Source organism: Sphaeramia orbicularis, chromosome 21 (genome assembly GCF_902148855.1).
Source record: "Sphaeramia orbicularis chromosome 21, fSphaOr1.1, whole genome shotgun sequence".
Taxonomy (NCBI): domain Eukaryota; kingdom Metazoa; phylum Chordata; class Actinopteri; order Kurtiformes; family Apogonidae; genus Sphaeramia; species Sphaeramia orbicularis.
This window is the reverse complement of record NC_043977.1, coordinates 58,245,466-58,267,035: the sequence shown is the minus strand read 5'-3', so window position 1 is coordinate 58,267,035 and position 21,570 is coordinate 58,245,466.

Genomic DNA, 21,570 nt, shown 5'->3' with positions numbered 1-21,570 from the left:
GATTCATTTATTCCAGACTTTTATTGACTCACAGATCCAATAAAACTCCAATCAAACACAAACAGAAGCTTTTCTCCGTTTCCATTTCCAAGTGGTGACAGATTGATCAGATCTAATCTCAGCAGGTCGGTCCGTCGGTCCGTCGTTGGACAAACGCTGGCGTTTCCGTTCAGTCCACAACTGGACAAATGGTGGAATTTCCACAGGAAGCATCAATCTACAGTCAAAACCAGGAGTTTGTTCACAGACGGCAGAGTAAATATGAACCGCACAAACAAAACACAAGAAACATTAACCCTTTCATGCATAGTGGTCACTACAGTGGACAGTTCTTCTACAGCTGATCTCTTGTATATTCATGGATTGTGTTTTAGTTTCATATCTGCAAACACATGCATCATCCCATACACTACAAATGAGAACATTACTGTAACTTTGCTGTTCTTCATAAACCTGATCTAACATGTTTGAGTGTAAATCAATTGCTTGTTACTGTTATTAGACTGGAATTAACAAGAGAGAGATTTTTTTTTTTTTTTTTTACATAGTAACTCCATGAAATGAGTAATGACTCATATTAGAGTTTGTTAAAATGTGACAAAATATCCGATTAAGAGCAATAAAATGTTTTTATTTCATCATTTTGACACAGTATATCAGTAAATACTTGTTTCTTTGCTTTTTTTGGTGTCCAGCTTAGTGGAAATTTTTACAACTCCATGAAAAACAGCTTTGTGAAAAAAATTCAATCACATTGTATTTTTAATGCCTACAGAGGAATAAAAACACTGAGGAAAAAAATCTTGATTAAGATTCTCATAATTCATGCATCAAAGGGTTAAGACTAAACAATGAATGTAGGACAGAAAACTGTGGTCCACTCAAAGCACCAAAAACTCTGGTTCATGTTGGACCTGATGAAATGGAACCTCATCTGGATGTAGCTTTGGAGATCTGCCACATTTACCCACAATTCAACTCTTCAGTCAAACATGGATGGAGTTTTAGGATCACGCCCAGGGAATCAAAGTCTCATTTTTACAAATAAAAAGTCATATTTCATTATAAATGTTGTTCTACTGTTTGAATAAAAGCATCATACACAGAGTGAAGAACTCTTTGGACTATTCTGAGTAAAAACTATTTTCAAAAACAAGTCAGAATATGATCAGAATGAAGCCGTATTTACATGCGTATAAACTCTGTGAATAGAAGCTGAGACGTTGATGGATGATGAAGCGTCAGAACAGAATGAAGGCATTTATTGGTTCAGCTGTGAAACTGTTGATCCGATCCAAATATCAGCTGGACTCACACTGAACCACTGGGACTCTACAAATGGGATGTTTCTTCCACAACTCTCATCACGTTTGTCTCCGCCTTCATTCGGATCCGCTTCACGGAGACCTGGAACAAACATGGCAGCACACATGTCCAGTTCAGACTCCTGTGTGTGACTCAGTCTGAAGTCCAATGGATCCACTGAGGACAGATGTGAACGTACCTTATAGAAGAAGAAGAGGCAAAGATCAAATATGAGCAGAGCCGAGACCAGGACCAGCACCCTGATGATCAGATTTGTCACCAAGTCTGAAACACAAGAGAAACAACCTTTAAAACAACGCCCATGGAACATGTGTTTGAAGACAACGAAGAAATACCAAAGGAAGAAAGGAAGGAAGGAAGGAAGGAAGGAGAGAAGGAAGGAAGGAATGAAGGACAAGTTCCCAAAGAAGGCAGACCAAAGCAAAGGGAACGACTCCAGAGGCAGAACACTCTAGTCCACACCTGGACAGATTTTCACTAGAACTATATCAGACAGGATCAAAGCAGCAGCAGAGGACCAGTTGGGTTCAACCAGGCTGGATTTGACCAGAACAGGTCAGGTGTTGATCCCAGAGCACCCAGCGGATCATGGTGGAACAGTCTGTAGAGTGGAACCTGCCTGGATTAGTCCACTTCAAACCACTGTCAAAAAGCATTTGATGACACAAACCGCTCCAACACTCTGGAAACTCAGGAGACACTACGGAATACCAGAGAAACGAGTCAACGTTGTGAAGGCCATGGACCAGGAACCAACTGCACAGAAAGGACAACTGTCACAACCTGTCCACGTACAGACAGGAGGAGAACAAGAATTCTGTTCATCCTGGCAGTTGATTGGATCGTGAAGGAACCGACCAAAGGAAGACACCTCTGAAACAGTTCCATCTGTTCCACGACCACAGGACATGTTTTATCTCACACTTGTTTCAGACAGTAGAAGTTGCTGGTTGCCTCAGTTGGTCTTAAATTGCTTGTTGCAGCTCAAACCCATGGGTCAGTGCAGAGGTTGCGCTAGACATTTTTATTGTCCGTCATTTTGACGGACAGAGTCGTAAAAATTCTGTCATAACATATTATCCGTCATTTCAACTGTTTATTATTTAATGATAATGAGATATATTCAGTCGTATTTAATGTTTAAAACACTCACTGATGCAGCAGCTGTAGTTGCTGCTGGCTGATAAACCAACGTGATATCACGACTCGCATAATTCTATACGCCACTTTTAATTGGTGTGTTCTCTGTAGACATTCTAAGCTTTCCTTGTGTTTGTTCAGTGTCAAATCCCATGAACTGAGGGTTCGGGTTCAGGTTCTGTGAACCACAGATCTGGAAACAAATGGACATGCCATCAAATAACACATGAAAGGTAGAAAATGCGTACATATAACACACCAAATGCCATCAGAACTGGAGTATAACTTGCTTGTCTGTCATCCTTCACTGCATCAGTCCCTCTTTTATCAGTGCCATCACATTTACTGGGCTTTAAAAGAACTAAGGAGACTCAGCTGTCTGCACAGTTTGCACTAGCAAAGTAGCATTGAATTGTGGCTAAAGTTAGCTAAACAACGATTACCCTCAGTATTTTAATCTTTCAAAATGATGGACGGCCTTCAGAATTTTCCCGTCATTTAAAAAAAAAAATCCGTCAATGACGGAATATTTTCAGTTAATGCGACCTCTGGGTCAGTGCAGTAATTCTCCACTGGACAGATCTGAACTAGTTCTAATAAAATCCTGGTTCAGACGTTTGTGTTTTTCAGACTGAATGTGTCTCTGTGGACACACCAGACAGAATGAAAAAACAGGACCAGTGTCTCCAACTGGTCCGATCCAGACCAGTTTGGGTTGGACTTGAATCTGTGGACATTGTGGACCTTCAGACTCAGACCCACAGGTTTTAGTGGGACTGGTTTGGAGATTCCATGAGTTGAGTTCTGAGCTGAAGTTGACTTCAAAGTGTTGGTTGATGTTGTTGAAGTGGACTGGTCCTATTGGACAGATTGGACTCCAGTGCATGTGTCCAACTGTGTTGGTCCAGACCTCCATCTGCTACAGCTCATAGACTGACTGATACCAGCGGACCCCCTCTAGACCTTGGACATGTGGACCACACACACACATGTACAGATGCACCTTGAACTGTGGACACTAACTGGGCTTCACATTCAACTGGATGGACTGGCTTTAAACCTGGGTTTAAACTCAGCTGTGCTTTGAACTGAGCTCAGATTAAAGGAGTGTTTGTTGGTTCAGCCCAGTCTCTGACAGGTTCAACTGGACTGGCTTTACCTGATCTCAGTTCTACCATCGTGGTTCTGCTCACACCTGTTCACTCTGCTCACTGGGAATGTTGTGGAACATGGTCATGTGACTGTTACTGATGCATTGTGGGTGTTTTGTGTGCGATTGTCCTGACGTTACCTCCCACAGTCAGATAGAGGGCGGGGCTCTGAGACGACGTGAAGCTGCTGTTATAAACGTCCACGTGATAAACACATGTGTAGTTCCCTCGGTGGGCGTAGCCCATGGAGGACAACAGGAAATGGGCGGAGTGATTGACGGCCGGCAGGGTGAGGTTCAGCGGCTTCTTGGTGTCGGAGATCAGCTGGAAGGAGCCTCCCGGGTACTGTGGTCGGACGGAGCAGGTGACGGTGAAGTCGGAGCCCACCAGCACCCGGAACCCCTGCTGGTAGACCTCAAAGACCCCGTCAGACAGGGAGATGTTGGGCTGAGGCAGCAGATCTGTCCACACACAGAGACATGATTGGACCAAGCAGCACACATGAGCACAAACAAGCAGTCAGAGAATCCATCCTCCTCAGAGACACAGATGGATCTGATCCACAGGAGTTTGGGATGGGATGAACACTGACCAATGAAAACATGAGGAATGGCTCATTTAGAGCACAGATGACCTTCAAAGGCATTATGGGTAAAAAAGGACACATGTGGTGCTTTTACAGTCTCACATGTCAACATTTGGTCCTTTTGTCCTAAATGAGACTAATGGGAAATCTGTTTGTGTTTTCAGCCTCATCTGGTCCAAATGAAGACGTTCATTTGGGATCTGGACGTTCCAAAGGTCAAAGGTCAATATTTGACACATTTGACCCAAAAAACAATGAACTGAGACAAAATAATCAACTGATGAAATGAACAGATTCATTCGATGGAACTTTAAACGTCAGAGTCAGAACCATCTGGTCACTGAGAATTCAGTTCAGACACAGTTTGTGTCCGTTTGTACCTGAACACACCACGTCCACAGCAGAGGAGTGTTTATAGGAACCATCTAGTCCAACACAGTCCCTCAGTCCAGATGTCAGCTTTACACAAGGAACTGAGACCGACCACACAGGTCTGTCTGTAGAATCATCTGTTCTGTTGACTGAAACAGCTGATCCACAGTCCAGATGTTGACACACAGCAGATCCAGACTTCAGGTCCCAGTCTTTAAAGCGGTCTTCTACTGGTCTCCAGTGTCCCTGGTGTTGGATCTCCAAAGTACCAGCACAGCGGCTCGGCTGTCCCACCAACCTGACCCCACCTGGATCTGAGCAGAGACACAAAGACATGAGTCAAAGGAACACACTGTCATATGAAAGCCACGCCCCCTTGGTACCTGTAAAAGTCTGTCATATGAAAGCCACGCCCCCTTGGTACCTGTACAGGTGAGTCCAGCAGCTTTTCCAGGTGAGCAGGTCTTCCCAGCTGAGCTGGACCTTCTACAGTCCAGGACCGCAGACTCATTTCCTTCACACTGGAGCTCACTGGTCCAGACTGGAGCCTCCCCCTCTCCATAGAGCCCCCCCTGGAGGAGCCCAGGACCCCCACAGCCCAGCTCCCTACAGACCACCTGGGTATCGTTAAGGTCCAAATCCTCTTCACACACCGAGGACCAGGACTGGTTGGACCGGACCTCCAGTCTGCCTGAACACAGACTGGAACCATGGACCAGTCTGACAGAGTCTGTGGACCCACAACAACACACACACATGTTTAAAGACACAAAAGCCCCTGGACAGACGGCAGTGTGAGGGTGGACTCTGGAACCCTTTCAACCCTCAGCCTAAAGCGGTCCACCTGGATTTTTAAAATTATTTTTAACCAGAAAAAAATCAGAAAACGTGCTTTGAGTTAGTCCTTCTGCCCATACTTCCAGAACACTTAGAACATTCAAAATCTAGTCATTTACAATTTCCTGCATGTTCTAATTCTGCTCAAACAGCTTCTTCTCCAGCTTCTAGTTCAGGCCTGAGTGAAATGACCCAATAAAACCTGGAAAGCACAACGTCTTAAACGGTGAAACAGTTCCATCTGTCCAAACTGCATATGCACAGGGTGTGTCAGCGATGACACGTCAGGTTTGAAAGAGTTAACAACACATCTGTTCAGTTTTAAGAACGGAGTACAATATATAACAGAACAGTTCTATACAGTCTGTTGTCACAGTGATAAATACTATAATTATGAGGGATACATACTGGTTGGTCACCCAAAGAGATGATTAGAAGGATCAAATATGCAATAATTCTAAATACTACTACTAATAATAATGGCTGCATGTTCAAATGTTCTTCCACGTTCCCTGTGCAGAACCATGTCTGTGTTCTCACATTCATCTGCAGAAGGTTTTCAGTTCTCACCAGAAAATCTGAATTTATGGGCCCCCACTGACCACCGAACATTTGGAAATATGACGGATGATGGAAAGTGGACTTTTACAGAAGCAGGAAACACATATTATCTGAAAAGAAACTGATAATAGGTCCATTTGCATTTTAACTAGGGTTGCATGATTTTGGCAAAAAAAAAAATCCCGATTTTTTTCCTCAAAAAACTTGATTTTCGATTTTTGGGTAAAACTACAAAAGAAGACAGAAGTCAGCATGCCGTTTTCATGAGCAGCCCATGAAGCAAGGCACTGCTCTGACCTCAAATCTGTGATGGTATCACATGATGAACCCACAGAAGTTTATTTTTTCTTAATTAAATCTTTATTGAATGGAGTACACAAACAATGTATACAACAAGAAAATAACACAAGTTTGCCAGGGGGAATACACTACAATAAAACATCCAAATCAGAGCAAATACTTAAGGTTTTTATGGCCTTTTTGTTTCCAGATTTATCGAACAGCTTTAAATAAATTTCAGCATCTTTCAAAAAGTAAATATTTGGTTTTGTGTTACAGAACTTACATTTGTGAATGAAAAATTTAGCAAGTAAGAGGACTAAATTAATTATTAAAAATGTTTTGTTTTTTTTGGTTTTTGGGGGGTATCTGGCCCACAGAAGTGGTATCAATATAAGTCAGTGACAGGCATCAGCCGTGTGTGCATGGACCAGGTTAATATGAGTGATCCACATGTGGTTCTATTTAAACTGGAGAATCCGTGCGTGGAACAGACCGACCCAGGACACACTGGAGGGATTCTATCTGTGGAGCTGGTGGATGTGTGTGGGCACAGGGCTGTGTGGGCTCCTCTGCTGAGGCTGATGACCCCGAGACCTGGACCTGGTTCGGAAGAAGACAGTACGGTACGGATCTGGGACAACGGAAGAAGAATGATCCCTGTGCAGTTATGTTTCAGTTGCAGGATCCGTGAGTGAAGCCACGGCTTACATTGCAATAAGTACTGCGGGCTCATTAACACATTTAAAGTCCGGTCATTACATGGACTTCTATGACAGACTGCTGTCACTGATAGGAGGAGGAGCCTACGGTAGCCCACAAGCACGCAGCCCGGAGGCACGAGAAAGATGAAATCGATTTTATGATTTCCCTTTTCTAAAAATCGTCCTAATTAAAAAATCCGATTTTGATTTAAAATCGATTAATCGTGCAGCCCTAATTTTAACTAATGCTTTTTTTCCAGAAATGTGGACAAAATGTCAGATGAACATGAACTAAACCATTGAACTTTGGAGGAAACACCATGTTAAAATCAAAGATTAAACTGATCTGGACTCTGTCAAAGCCTCCTGTCAGTCATTAGTGACACAGGAACTAAACTGGACTCATGGACCAGTTCAAGCAGAGACACAACGTCCTCAAAGAAAACAGCAGAACACAGAACACACCAATAAAAGGCCCTTTAGTGTTGAATGTGGAGCTGAAGGACACAGTGAGTGTGTGCTGTTGTTGACCTGGATTCCAACAGAGGGCGCTGTCTACATTCAGACTGGACTCAAACAGGCCTCAGGTCCACTCTGTGGATCCTCAGTCACAGGTTAGAGTTAGTTGAACGTCAGCGCTGGAGGACACACAGTCATTCTGAAGTCAGACTGAACATTCAATATGTGTGAGTGGGGTCTGTTCAAAGGCACACACACAGTCCCAGTGGTCAGTGAATGCACCATAATGCAGTGGGTTTGATCAGTGACCTGTGCACTGGTTCATCTCAGACCACTGGAAACATGTGGCTCATGTCAAACATCTGCATTTAAGGACATGCTTTAGTGTCAGTGATGTTTCCATGGTGTCTTCAGAGTCCAGCAGACCCACATAGAGCTGGAAAAAGAGCACATGGACCAACACAAAGTCCAGTTCAAACTAATGGACTCAGTCCTTCTGAGCTGTTCAACAGCCTGTTGGAAAGCAGAGTCATGTGACCACGTTCATGGACTGGAACTGAATTCAGCTGCATGTGTTTGATGGTTCAGTCCAACTGTCCAATGTGTGGACCTGGTCTGACTGGGTCTGGTTTGACCCAGCTCAGATAAAACACACCTGAATGGACTCATGGAAGAACTGGGACAGAACCAGGACCACCATCAGTAGACTTACCTGAACAGGTGAGGGACAGGATGAAGTAAGAGGGCCGTGGATATGTTCTCATACAGTCCATCGGTGCAGATGTAGAGAGAAGACAGGAGGGGTTCATGGGCCACTGAGGTTCAGATGGATCAGAACCTCTCCCAGAAACAGCAGATCCACAGTCCAGTCGACGGCATATGACATCTGCTGCCTTCAGGGTCCAAGGGTCATAAGGGGGAGCATATGCTACATATCTCCATTTTCCATGATATCTGATCTGTACTGTACCGTTACAGTGACTGGCTCCTCCCACCAGTCTGACATCATCAGGATCTGATCAAATACAAATGACAGATAAATGAGCTCAAAGTGAGTGAACTGATGTCAGCTGGTGTCAGTCAAAGCTCCGCCCACCTGTGCAGGTAAGGTCCACAGCTGTTCCAGATGAGCAGGTCTGTGCCCCTGAGCTTCCACAGTCCAGCCAGAGCAGACTCATGGCCTTCACAGGTGAACGTCTGCACCACAGGAGCCTCCGCTGCTCCAGAGAGCGCCCCCTGGAGGAGCCCAGGAGCCCCACAGCCCAGCTCCCTACAGACCACCTGGGCACCAGGAAGGTCCAAGTGTCCTTCACACACTGAGGACCAGGACCTGGACTGGTTAGACCGGACCTCCAGTCTGCCTGAACACACACTGGACCCATGGACCAGTCTGACAGAGTCTGTGGACACAGATGGAAGAAGACTGGAATAAGACTGGAGTCTGAAGTGGACTCTAAGGGACTGTAGTGGACTGGAGGGGACCAGGGTCTGGGGTTTGGACTATACAGTGGATTTTACTGGACTGTAGTGGACTGTAGTGGACTCACATTCATATGTGTTTGTGTTTGTTTCTTCTGTGTGACATGATGTTCATCAGCTGTTTGTTTGTGGACGTGGATATTATTGATTGATTGATTGTATTGATCAGTTTGTGTGAGTTCACATTAAATGTGAGTTGAAGTCTTGGACCGACCAGGATCTGAGAGTCCACAGAGTCTGGAGCCCACAGTGACAGTGGAAGGGTTAGGGTTCAGTGTTCATGCTCTTACCTGAACAATTCAGCTCCAGGAATGAATAAGATATGAATCAGATCTAAAACAGTTCCTCAGTTCAGATTCAACACAGTCTTCTCTGATAAACCAGTTATCTACACCTGAACCAGTCTCTCTGTCTCTCAGTGAAACTGCAGATCCACAGTCCAGTTCTGCACAAACTCTGTTTCCTAACTTCCTGTACCAGTGTAACCCATCCACTGGTTTCCAGTTTCCATCCTGTCGTTTCATCTCCAGGTCACCATAACAACGACTGGCTCCTCCCACCAACCTGAAGTGGACCGCCCCTGTAGAAATAAGACAGACCAGTCAGAGTCCAGTCCAGAACCACACCAGCCCATGTGGACCACATGGACTGGATTCTTGAGCACATGTGGTTTCCATGTGTGAACAGTGTTTTCAGTCCCACTGACAGATTTTGTGTCCAAACGGACTCAGTTCATCCCTCATTCATTCAGTCAGTGAATTGAATGGCTCAGTCTGCTCCTGTTTGTCAGTGTTTCCTTCACTTGTGGATCTTTAAAGCCACACTTGTCCAAATGTCAGGAACAGGAGCTGAGCGTGCTCAGTGGAGCTTCTGTAAACCCATCCTTCCTGAATCCTCTGCATTGGCTCCAGTTTGTTCAGATGAAAACCACCTGAACCAGGATGTTCAGCTTCAGCCCAGTTCACATCCCTCCTTCTGCATTTCTTACCTGTTGAAGTGCTGTTGTTTTCAGACAGGAGCCCTGCAGGAAAAACACAAAGGACAGCCATGAAAACAGGACAAGACTGGGATTAGAACTCAAACATGTCCACATGAGGAACCAAACAGGAAACTGAGGCTGATCATAATCAGAATCAGTTTTATTTGAATCCAGACAACATGTGGACCTGGACACAATATGGACAAACAGTCCACTACAGACAGAGACAACAATGGGTTGAGATTTACAGTGGATTTACAATGTGACATGTACAGAGTGCAAATTGGAGTTTTTCTACAGTGAGTGGGTGTGTGGGTCCAGTCTATTAAAATATATGTATATATTATTTACAGTGGGTTTTTACATTGGAATATGTACAGAAAGTGCAAACTTAAGTATTTATACAGTGAATGGATATGAACAGGAATACAGTCAGTAAAAAAAAAAAATAAATAAATAAATAAATTTTATCTATATCTATCTATCTATCTATCTATATATATATATATATATATATATATATATATATATATATATATATATATATATATATGTATTTATAGTAGTGCAAATACAGTTTTTTCCATAGTGTAAATTAGACAGTTTTATAGAGTGCAAAATAGAAGTTGGATCAGGTTGGATCCAAATCTGTCTGAACTGTGTTTGTGCTTTGACTTTGACAAACATCGACTAAATACCAGAGCAGCACATGAGACACAGATGAAGGTTCAAATACAAATATATGACATGATTGAACAGCAGCAGATGAACGACGACAAGATGAAACTGACACATTTAGGTTGAGCAGGATCAGTCAAACTGGAGGAATCATGAATGAATCGACTGAAATCGACTCAGACTGAATTAAACTGATTATTGTTCAGTTTGTGTTTGATGGTTGAATTAAAAACCCATTGATCCAGAGCTGATCTGTAGTTATTAAACTCATATATTCATCATTTGAATCCAAATGTTGAGTTGAACAGGTTCTGTCAGTGGATTGTGGAACAGCAGCTGATGGACAGACTGTGGAACCAATCACAGAGCTGGAATCAGCAGCGGCTGTGACAAACAGGAAGTGAAGCAGTAAAGTTGGTTTAGACTGAGGCCAGCGGTAGGCATGGGCGGGGCTGGGCTCAGCCCACCCAATTGTCTGCCCCCACCCCCCACCCCCCCCCCCCCCCCCAATCCAAAATTCAGGGAAAACGTTTATCCAACAGACTCCACTACTATTGGGTCTTATTTGTGATTGGGTGGACAGCCTACAGCCCGCCCTATTCCATCAGTGATTGGTTGTCATTATTGTTTTGTATTTCCTGAGTGCTTCATTGGCTCATACAGCAGCTCACTGTCTGTGATCCGTTTCTGAACTGGGGGGGGCACACCCTCCTTGGTCTCTGCTGCACCTGTGGGGGTTTCTGTTTAATCCCACGGTTCTGTCTGTGACAGTTTCACTGTATCTGTGACTTTCTGATGTGCTCTTGGGCTCTGGGCTCCTGTAGAGCAGCCGGCCCGCTGCAGCGCCATCACCTTATGTACACCAGTGGTGTCATTAGGCCTGTTTTAGGGGGGCTGAAGGCCCCCTAAAATATTCTTAAACCCCCCTAAATAATTTGGTGCTTTTTTATTAATTTTTTTTTAACAAAAAAGTTCCTCCAAATCCAACATGTGTCCAGAATATGAGTTTAAATCAATAATCCTAAAACCTGTCATTATTGACTTAAACCTGATCCTAAATCTGTCCGTTTCCCTTCTCTTCATAGTTTCAGGTCCACAGCCCCTTCAGTGTGTCCTTATCCAGTCCATTCCACTTGTCCATATAGAGGACGCCCACATCACTGAAAATCCAGTCCACGTTTTCCCTGCCACCTGGCTTGCTCCTGTCTACCTTTGTAGCACACAGAGTGGACTACAGTAGCATGAGGAGAAGAACAGGAATGGATCTACCAAAGGCTTTACACACACTAAGTATTCATCAGTGCTAGTAGGAACAGTTAGTTAGCTCCACCCCCAGCGAACAGCAGACAGTCCCATGAACCAAGCGCTCCCTGTTGGACAAATACAAACGTGGACAGTACAAACCCTGCCCACTCCGTCCACAGAGCCCCCCCCCCGTACAGGGGGCAGCGTGGTGGAGCATAGCCCAGCTGAGGACCAGAACCAAGAGGCAGACCAGCTGAACACTGCCCACAGTTTTCTGCCTCTTTGTTCCTTGGTCCAGTTGGAGACATCCTGTCCTCAGCACAGCCAGGTGTTGGACAGCGGCGGCAGGGGACCACCACAGCCCTGCAGAACACCCCTAGGGTTTTCATCAAAGCATAGACAACAAGAATGTGGGAGAATCCAACCATGATCTATGTCTAAGTTCCACTGATCCAATCCCACCACTAGATCAGACATTTGACCAGATGAAAGTCTAATATCATCTTCAACCTATGATTGATAATATTAATGATTAAGGATGAACCATGATCAGCTTTTCTCCTAAATGAGTGAATGTAAATGTGGCTCAGCTGACCACAGCTGTCTATTCTATTGTGTCTCAGCTTTTTTGGCCTATTAAAGGATAAAAGACCATATTGGACTGGAGGTTATTTTGGTCCTATTTCTAAAAGCCTATACCTTCGAAATGGAATTGAATATGTATAGAGACATGAAGTTCCTTCCTCCATGCCATGGACTGCACATAATTCCATATCATATTTACACAGAACTAAATCCAACATCCATGTGTTTGATCCTGATCCATAAATCCAACACAGACCAGTTAAAGACAGAACCTGAGGCTGATGAAAGCACAACACACATTTGCACTGGTTTATGCCATGGTATCTGAGTCAAAATCAGCTGAAGTGTAATAAAGTGTCACATTTGGGTCAGAAAATAGAATTCTTCTGTCATTTATTTCACAAGCATTTTATTAAAGTTCAACCTATGAACAAGGTTAATCCACTATAGGAAATGTAGTTTTATACCCACTTCTCCAAAAAAATATCTATTTTTTTCACAAGACCTCCCCCCATTTGCATGTTATTGTTTAACCACCACACATAAACCACTTTTTTTCGACTTATCTCTTCTCTGGATGCTTTCTGTAGATTAGAATCACTTCCCAAAAATAGGTTTTATGATCCTGAACGAATAAAAACATGATGCTGGGACATGCAGTGGTTTTTAGGGATATGTGCAGTCTGTCTACAAAGTGCATAGATGCTGTTTTTTACGCCGTCATGTACTGTTTTAAGAGTGGTGCAAAAAGTGCCGTCTTATGGCTCTTTAAAATGGTGCTTTTACGGTGCTCTGTGTCACTTTTGATGCCGTAAAAAGTGGTGTTTTCTTGTATTATTTTCATCTCCACCCCCTGGCTTTCACAGCCACTAAAGCTGAACTCTGATCAGCCAATAAGTAAAGAGAACAGACAGAGCACAGCAGTTCACAGCTGATCTGCTGTGCTGCTGACTGCATCTACACTCTCAAAAATACAGGTACCAGCTTGTACTTAAAAGGGTCCAAATGCTTGTCTGTGGGGGTGTACTTTTTTGAGAGACACTTCTGTACCCTTTCGAAATGGTCCATTTTTGTACCTTAAGTACTTACATAGAAAGAAAACTCTCATATAGTTGATAATGCCATGATGTTTAAAGTTTTAACCAGTGGCCTAATTGAGAAAAAAAAAAAAAACAAAAAAAACGGCATAGGCAAACTACGACATCACCCTTATGAAACAAAATATATGGCAATATATTGGAAAAATATAATGCATTATATTAAAAAATACATTTCCATATATGGGAAAGTAGTGCATATATTTTCCAATATACTGCAATATATGCTTTAATCATATATTGATACATATAAAACATATATTGCAATGAAGACAAAAACTGCCCTATATTTTTCCATATAGTTTTATTGAAACTCAATTTCTTTCCATTGACACAAGTTTACATAAAGCAGATATTTATCAACACTTACATTACTTGGTATGCATAATAACATATTTCATGAAAATATGCATCGTGATATACATGAAAAAAGTGTTAACTGAAAAAAGATGCCTTCTTAGTCATTTTGGCAACATAGGATGAAAAAGATGTACATATATATATATATATATATATATATATACACATGCTTATTTTTTGAAGTGTATTACTAAATATATAATTACATATATTTAGTAATACACTAGACAATATATGTATCTATATATGCATACATGCATTATAAAGTGTATTACTAAATATATAATGACATATATTTACATATATTAGTAAATATATTGTCATATATGTTTCAATATATGGAAAGTGGCAATTCCTTATGTATTTTTCAATATATTGTAATATAATACAAAATATATTGACACAATATATTATTCTGCATATTTTAAATATAAATATATATTATACAGTAATATATTTTTCAGTCAGTAATATATAGACAGTCAATATATAGAGAAATATATTTTCTTTGCATAAGGGAAGACATGGAGGTGTGAATGAAAACTGGATAAACCAGAGATTATGTCAATAATCAGAGGTTTTAATAGGAGAAATAAATTATTAGGCTATTATCATTGAGCTAATTGGGCTATTAAATTAAAACACAAATTATTATTAAATGTAATATAGAGTAATTACAGTATGATATATAATAAATAATGTTTGAACTCTGATTAGTCCTACTGGTCAGTTCTAGCCTATAGTCTATTCTCATGGTCTACACACAGTTTTGAATGCTGCAGGGTTCCTTAGAGTACACATTTGGACTTCACAGAACTTTAGACCCTTTTTCATAGTCTAAAGGTGACATTCTGACCTTCTAAAGACCAATATTGTACTTCTGAGAGAACATTCTTAAAAAGTGTACTTATAGGTACATAAATGTTCTGATCTCATACCTCTGTTTTTGAGAGTGTATGTCTGAGCTGCTCTGAGGAAAAACCTGTGGATGTGCACGGCTGCTGTTTTCATTCATATTTACACACAGACTCACCACATGAAAGGGTGACTGACACCACTGGGACAGCCTCAAACACTGAATGGACCAAAGATTACCATAGTTTAATGCCCCAATACAGCTGTCAATCATCAAGAGAGAGACAGACTGACAGACACAGACAGAGAATTTCTTGAATAAATTTGGTGATGATTGATCACCAGATTTGTTCAAGAAATTGTCTGTCTCTGTCTGTCTGTCTCTCTCCACACACTCAAAAAAATTATTCTTGGCTCTAATAAACATGAAGTAATATTTTAAAGTAAAATGTAACTGAAATATATGAAATTAAAGTTTATTTATCTGAAAAAGTCAAACATAATGTGAATATGCTTAGTATAAAGTGAATCTAAACAAATAAAGTAAACTTTATTAACTAGATCACACTGAGCGTCACAGTCAAACACAGTTTATGTAAAAGTTTGCATTAACTAAAGCAAATCGGACTGAAGGTATTTAATTTATTCATATTGACTCAACATGATAGAGAAAACATTGTATTAAATGCAACTCTTTACATTAAACTTAAGTAATAAAATTACATGGAAAATTTACATGTAATTGAAATACATAAAGTCAACATTTTTGGCTTAATTATTTTTTTGAGTGCATGTGGATCACTCATATTTAAACAGAACCACATGTGGATCACTCATATTTAAACAGAACCACATGTGGATCACTCATATTTAAACAGAACCACATGTGGATCACTCATATTACGCGGTCCACACACACACGACTGATGCCTGTAACTGACTTACAGTGGTATCACTGCTGTGGGCCCAGATACCCCAAAAAGGGAAAAAAAAAAAAATCATACGTAGTTTATTTCTCTTACCAGCTAAATTTTTCCTTCACAAATGTAAGTTCTGTAACACAAAACCAAATATTATTGTTTTTTGAAAGATATTGAACTTTATTTAAAGCGGTTGGATAAATCTGGAAACTGTTGTAAATTGTTCAGAAGGAAAACACAGACTGAAGAACTTGCTCATCCAGGGATATCTGTCCCCCTCCTTGATTTGACACTGGGTTTTATACAGGACAGTTCCACAACATCTGCACATCCTTTCTACCATCAAAGAAATCTGAGCATTCACTATGTGCACGATACGCTCCTTTACCAAATATGATGTTACCAGATTAATGACTTTGTTTTGACCATAGTTTGGTGAGAATTTCCTTTCGTCCTTATTTTAAGGTCAAGCTGACCTCACACACACACACACACACACACACACTTAAGGCTTACATGTGACACTGGACAGATGGTGGAATTGATACTAACACAGAGGAAAATGAGAATCACAGTATTAGAGTATTCTTTTTACCTTTAAATACTATTTTAAATACCACAGTGCCCCCCCTCTGTGGGGTTTTTAGCCCCGCAACCAAACCAAAATTATCCAAATTAATAATTGTACTTAAAACTTCTCAATACAAGTAAGGGTGAAAAACCTGACAGGTGTTCTCATCAGGAAAATTCCCTTACGACCCCACCTCGAATGGGCCTCCTTTTGGCCAGCATCACTTGTGCCATTTTTCTGAAATTTTATCAATGTCATTTTTCTTTGTTTGGTGTTTGATACCTAAAATCATCACTGCACTAACTGTTGGTTTTGACATTCTGTAATATTTTGTAGCCAATTCAAATCTTAACAGGTATCTTTGAAAATCTCTCACACTTTCACAACAGACTTTAAACTGCTCGATTACTGAAAATGTTCAGGATTATTTTAATATAACAGTGTTTGCAGTTTTCTATTTTGCAGTATTATCCCTCGTTTCAGTGTGCCTATAAACCTAAATTGCTCAGTTGATGTAGCTAAGCTAAAAAGCTAACGGGGAGATGAGGGCTCTGTGTCTGTCTCTAACTTCCCCTGCAGTTCTCCCTTTACGTCACACACACCACAAGGTGGGAACCTCATAAGTTTCCACACCCCTTCAGATAACCTCCTAGTCCTCTTCCTGTCTAAGCTCAGTTGAGAAAAACCTCCAACCAGTTCACTTCATTCAAACCACTGTCCTAACACAGATCCAACTTCCAGACTCACCGCTACTGGAGCCAACACCCAGTTTCCACACACACAAACACTAACACTTTACTGACAAGAACCTTTAACGCACACAAAGTACTTTAGTCACACAGAAGAAACACAAACAACACAAACATTTATATACGATTTAAGCAACAAAACTTCTTAGGCAGCCACAATAACATGAGGATCCTCCTCAGCTTCTACTGGACTTCTAAATGCATGTTTTCTAGAATTTCTTCAGTATATGTATTCTACAGGATTTATTCACAGAACTTACAGTTAGAATTTCTCCACTTCTCTCCTCTTTCACTCACTCACACACACTCTCATTTCAACACATGAACATATCCTGCACTCTCCTCCACACACACACTTCCTTCCACACACTCCCACTGTTCTGCTCACTCACTGTCCACAGTCACTCACACAAACATCCAATGCAAAGTTCATGCAAAAAGCTTGGCTGAGCTGTCTCACAGCTCCACATGATGCCAGGTATACAACATTTTTTCTAAAACATTAAACATGCAGGTGCCCACACATAGACCGCATGAAGAATAATAACAATAATAATAATTGTAATAATGGACTGGATTTATATAGCGCCTTTCTAGACACCCAAAGCGCTTTACATTATTGACCCATTATTCATTCGCTCTCACATTCTCCCTCTGGTGGTGGTAAACTACATTTGTAGCCAAAGCTGCCCTGGGACACACTGACAGAAGCGTGGCTGCCACGGAACACACACACACACACACACACACACACACACACACAGCTTTACCAGAAATTGCTCAATCTCAGGAAACAGACACACATACCACACACCTACACAAACACACACACTTAAGGCTTACATGTGACACTGGACAGATGGTGGAATTGATACTAACAGAGAGGAAAATGAGAATCACAGTATTACAGTATTCTTTTTACCTTTAAATACTATTTTAAATACCACAAAACAAAAAGGCTGTAAAAACCATCAGTATTTGCTCTGATTTGGACATTGTATTGTAGTGTGTTCCTCCTGGCAAACTATTCTGTTATTTTCTTGTTGTATATGTTGTTTGTATACTCTACTTCATTCAATAAAGATTTAATGAAAAAATAAATAAATAAATAAATAAAAACTTCTGTGGGCCCATCACGTGATACCTTATGACTTATAAGTCTGGACCTGAACCTGAACCTCTGGACTCAAGTCCGGACCTGAACCTGAACATGGGTTTAGGTACGCAGCACTAAATGGGACAAACACATGAGACAGACTGGGTGACCAACAGCAGTCCCACTGTGTCCACTGGAGACGCTGAATGCATCAGTGCATCCACAGTGTGGTGCATTCAAAGCCTGTCGTCCATCAACACTGTCAGACCAGATAAGTTGAGTTTATTTATTATTTATTTAATTATTTATTTATTATTATTTAGTATTTCACTGGTTCGGTCCACTGCAGATTAAATCAGGCTGACGGTGGAACCTGAAAGAACATGAGTTTGAGACCCTGGTCTGAAGTGTCAGTGCAGACCCAGATCCGTTTCCATCATCAGTGTCTTTGACAGAATGGGAACCTTCGACCTCTGGAAAACCACCACTGATGCACAGATGGACCATCAGCCGCTCCATCTCACTCATCACTTCTGTTTCTCACCACTGCATGAACAGTGGGGTTTTCGTCAGTTAACGTCCCTGTAAATTGCTGTGGAACTTCAAATTAACGCCTACTAGTGAGAATTTGAAGTCAGCACAGAAAATTCTCTCTAACTGCCAGGAATTGCCGGGAATTCCCCCCCTCTGGTTAGAGAGCCTTGGCAATAACCCCTCCACAGCCCCTTGGGCTATGTGAGGTTTTGGTCTGTAAATGGTCCTGCTGTGAGGTATACAAATGCAAATGGAGTCGTACATGACACAGCAGTTACAGTGGAGGTGACACAACAACTGACTGAGGGTACGTTTACACAGCAACACTCCGCAAAGATTTCTCCTTTGCGTTATAAAATCATTCCGCGTTCAGACGAAGCCGCTATGATAACGATCTGCGGTTAACATGAGTCCGCGAGGACGGCTGAATACGCTGTAGTGGCCATGCCAGACCAGTAGCTGGCGATGTAGAGCTGTAGTGAAACAGTGGCGGTAAAACACGCGCCTGGCACACAAACGATTTCCGGTTTAGACAGCCTTTAAATGAGGAAGAGAAGAAGAAAAAGAGGCGGACAACACTATTTACAAACAACAATGGCGAGTGGTCGTACAAAGACGCAGGACTTCTGTGTCTGGACAGACGAGCTGAGCACAGTTAGCAGCACGTATGTTGTTCTGAAACCGGCCATTGTTATTGTGGTTGTTCCTTCTTTTTCTGCAGCTTTATTGTGTCATAGAGGCTGGCAAACCAGCTTGGAGGCGCATTACCGCCACCAACTGGCCTGGAGTGGGTTAACTGGCGGTGCTTGGCTGCGCGCACATGCGGTGACGTCATATTTACCCCGGAACGCTCCGATTCGCGTTAACACGGAGCTGAAATGCGGAGCGTATCGATAACGTTCACACCCTGGACCCTGGTATCAAAAGTTTCCAGCAGGCACTCTAGGCACCGTTTCCATGTTAACAGAAGGCTAATCCGCCATGAAATCTTCCCAGAGTCGACTGAATCCAACGCCGTGTAAACGGCCCCTGACTTGAACTAGGCAGACACTGGATGAGCCACCAACTGTGGACAAGAACCGAAAAAGGCTGGAGCACAGTCCAAAAACTGTGGTAAGTATATATTATATATACTTATATATACGTATAATACTTATATTATATATATTAGTATATATTATTATAATTATTATTATTATTACTTATTACATATGTGCTATTTGGGTGGGAATTTTCTTTAGTGGTGACTTTCTTAGTTTAATTGCACAGTGTATGATAGTGTGGTTGACTTGTGGAACTGATTAAAGTATGAATCTGTCACATTGACCTGCTTGAACCTGGAGGTGTTTGTTCCTCAAAGTGACTTAGTCTGGTATTTTTTTAGGAAGGTGTGCTGTCTGCAAAACAGTGAAGGAAACAACAGATGGTATGAACCAGAGCACGGTAAGATTTTAAAGAGTTTGGATCCATTCTGCTCTAGAAGTACATGTATGCCTTTAATGTCTGCTTTTTCTGAACTATTTCTATTGGTTTTCAGACTGAGCTCACCCACAGTGAAGCAGGACTGCTCATTTAATGGCAGCTCCAGCTGAAGGTCCCGGCTGGAATGGAGTAGAAAGTGGAGTCCTGTTGATGAAGGAACTTTAATAGTTTGTTGTGTTTTGTTTCTCTATTGTTCTAATCCTATGCATCTATTTTTTTACTCTTCCTAACTTGTATATTTGAATTCCGTGGCCTGTAAGACATAATGAACAGTCCAAGGAACTCCACATACAGCCGACCAGATCTAACAGTCCAGGCAGAAGCCATGAACATTTCAGCCCACAGCAGAGAAGAAAGACGGTAAGTTTAGAAGATCTGTTTAATCTGAATCTGACACAAACACCACATTCTACTACTGTTAGCCTCACGTGCAGCACTGATGGTACTTCTGTCTGGACAGCAGCTGGAGGAAAAAGAGGAGGAACTGGACACAAGGAGGAGATTTATGGAGGGGATCACAATGGATATGAGGTCTGATGAAGAAGATGGCACTGATGGACATCTGGGTGGACTGGAAGGCCTCCATCCTTCCAGAGTCTGGAGCTCTAACCTATTAGCTGCACTCTAACACACTACAGCAGAACCAGCATATGTTCTACCACCACAGATACTAGCAGAACCAACCATGTTCTACCACCACAGACACTACAGCAGAACCAACACATGTTCTACCACCACAGACACTACAGCAGACCAACACATGTTCTACCACCACAGACACTACAGCAGAACCAACACATGTCTACCACCACAGACACACACGCAGAACCAACACATGTTCTACCACCACAGACACTACAGCAGAACCAACACATGTTCTACCACCAGACACTACAGCAGAACCAACACATGTTCTACCACCACAGACACTACGCAAGCCAAGAACCAACACATGTCCCCCACAGACACTACAGCAGAAACCACACATGTTCTACCAGACCACCGCAGAACCCACATGTTCTACCACCAGACATACCAGACCAACACATGTTCTACCACCGCAGACACTACAGCAAACCAACACATGTTCTACCCACCGCAGACACTACAGCGAACCAACACATGTTCTACCACACGCAGACACTAGAGCAAACCAACACATGTTCTACCACCACAGACACAACAGAACCAACCATGTTTCTACCACCGCAGACACTATAGCAAACCACACATGTTCTACCACCACAGACACTACAGCAAACCAACACATGTTCTACCACCGCAGACACTACAGCAGAACCACACATGTTCTACCACCACAGACACTACAGCAGAACCACCATGTTCATACCACCGCAGCACTACAGCAAACCAACACATGTTCTACCACCACAGACACTACAGCAGAACCACACATGTTTCTACCACCGACACTACACAAACCAACACATGTTCTACACCGCACAGACACTACAGCAGAACCACCCATTTTCTACCACCGCAGACACTACAGCAGAACCAACAC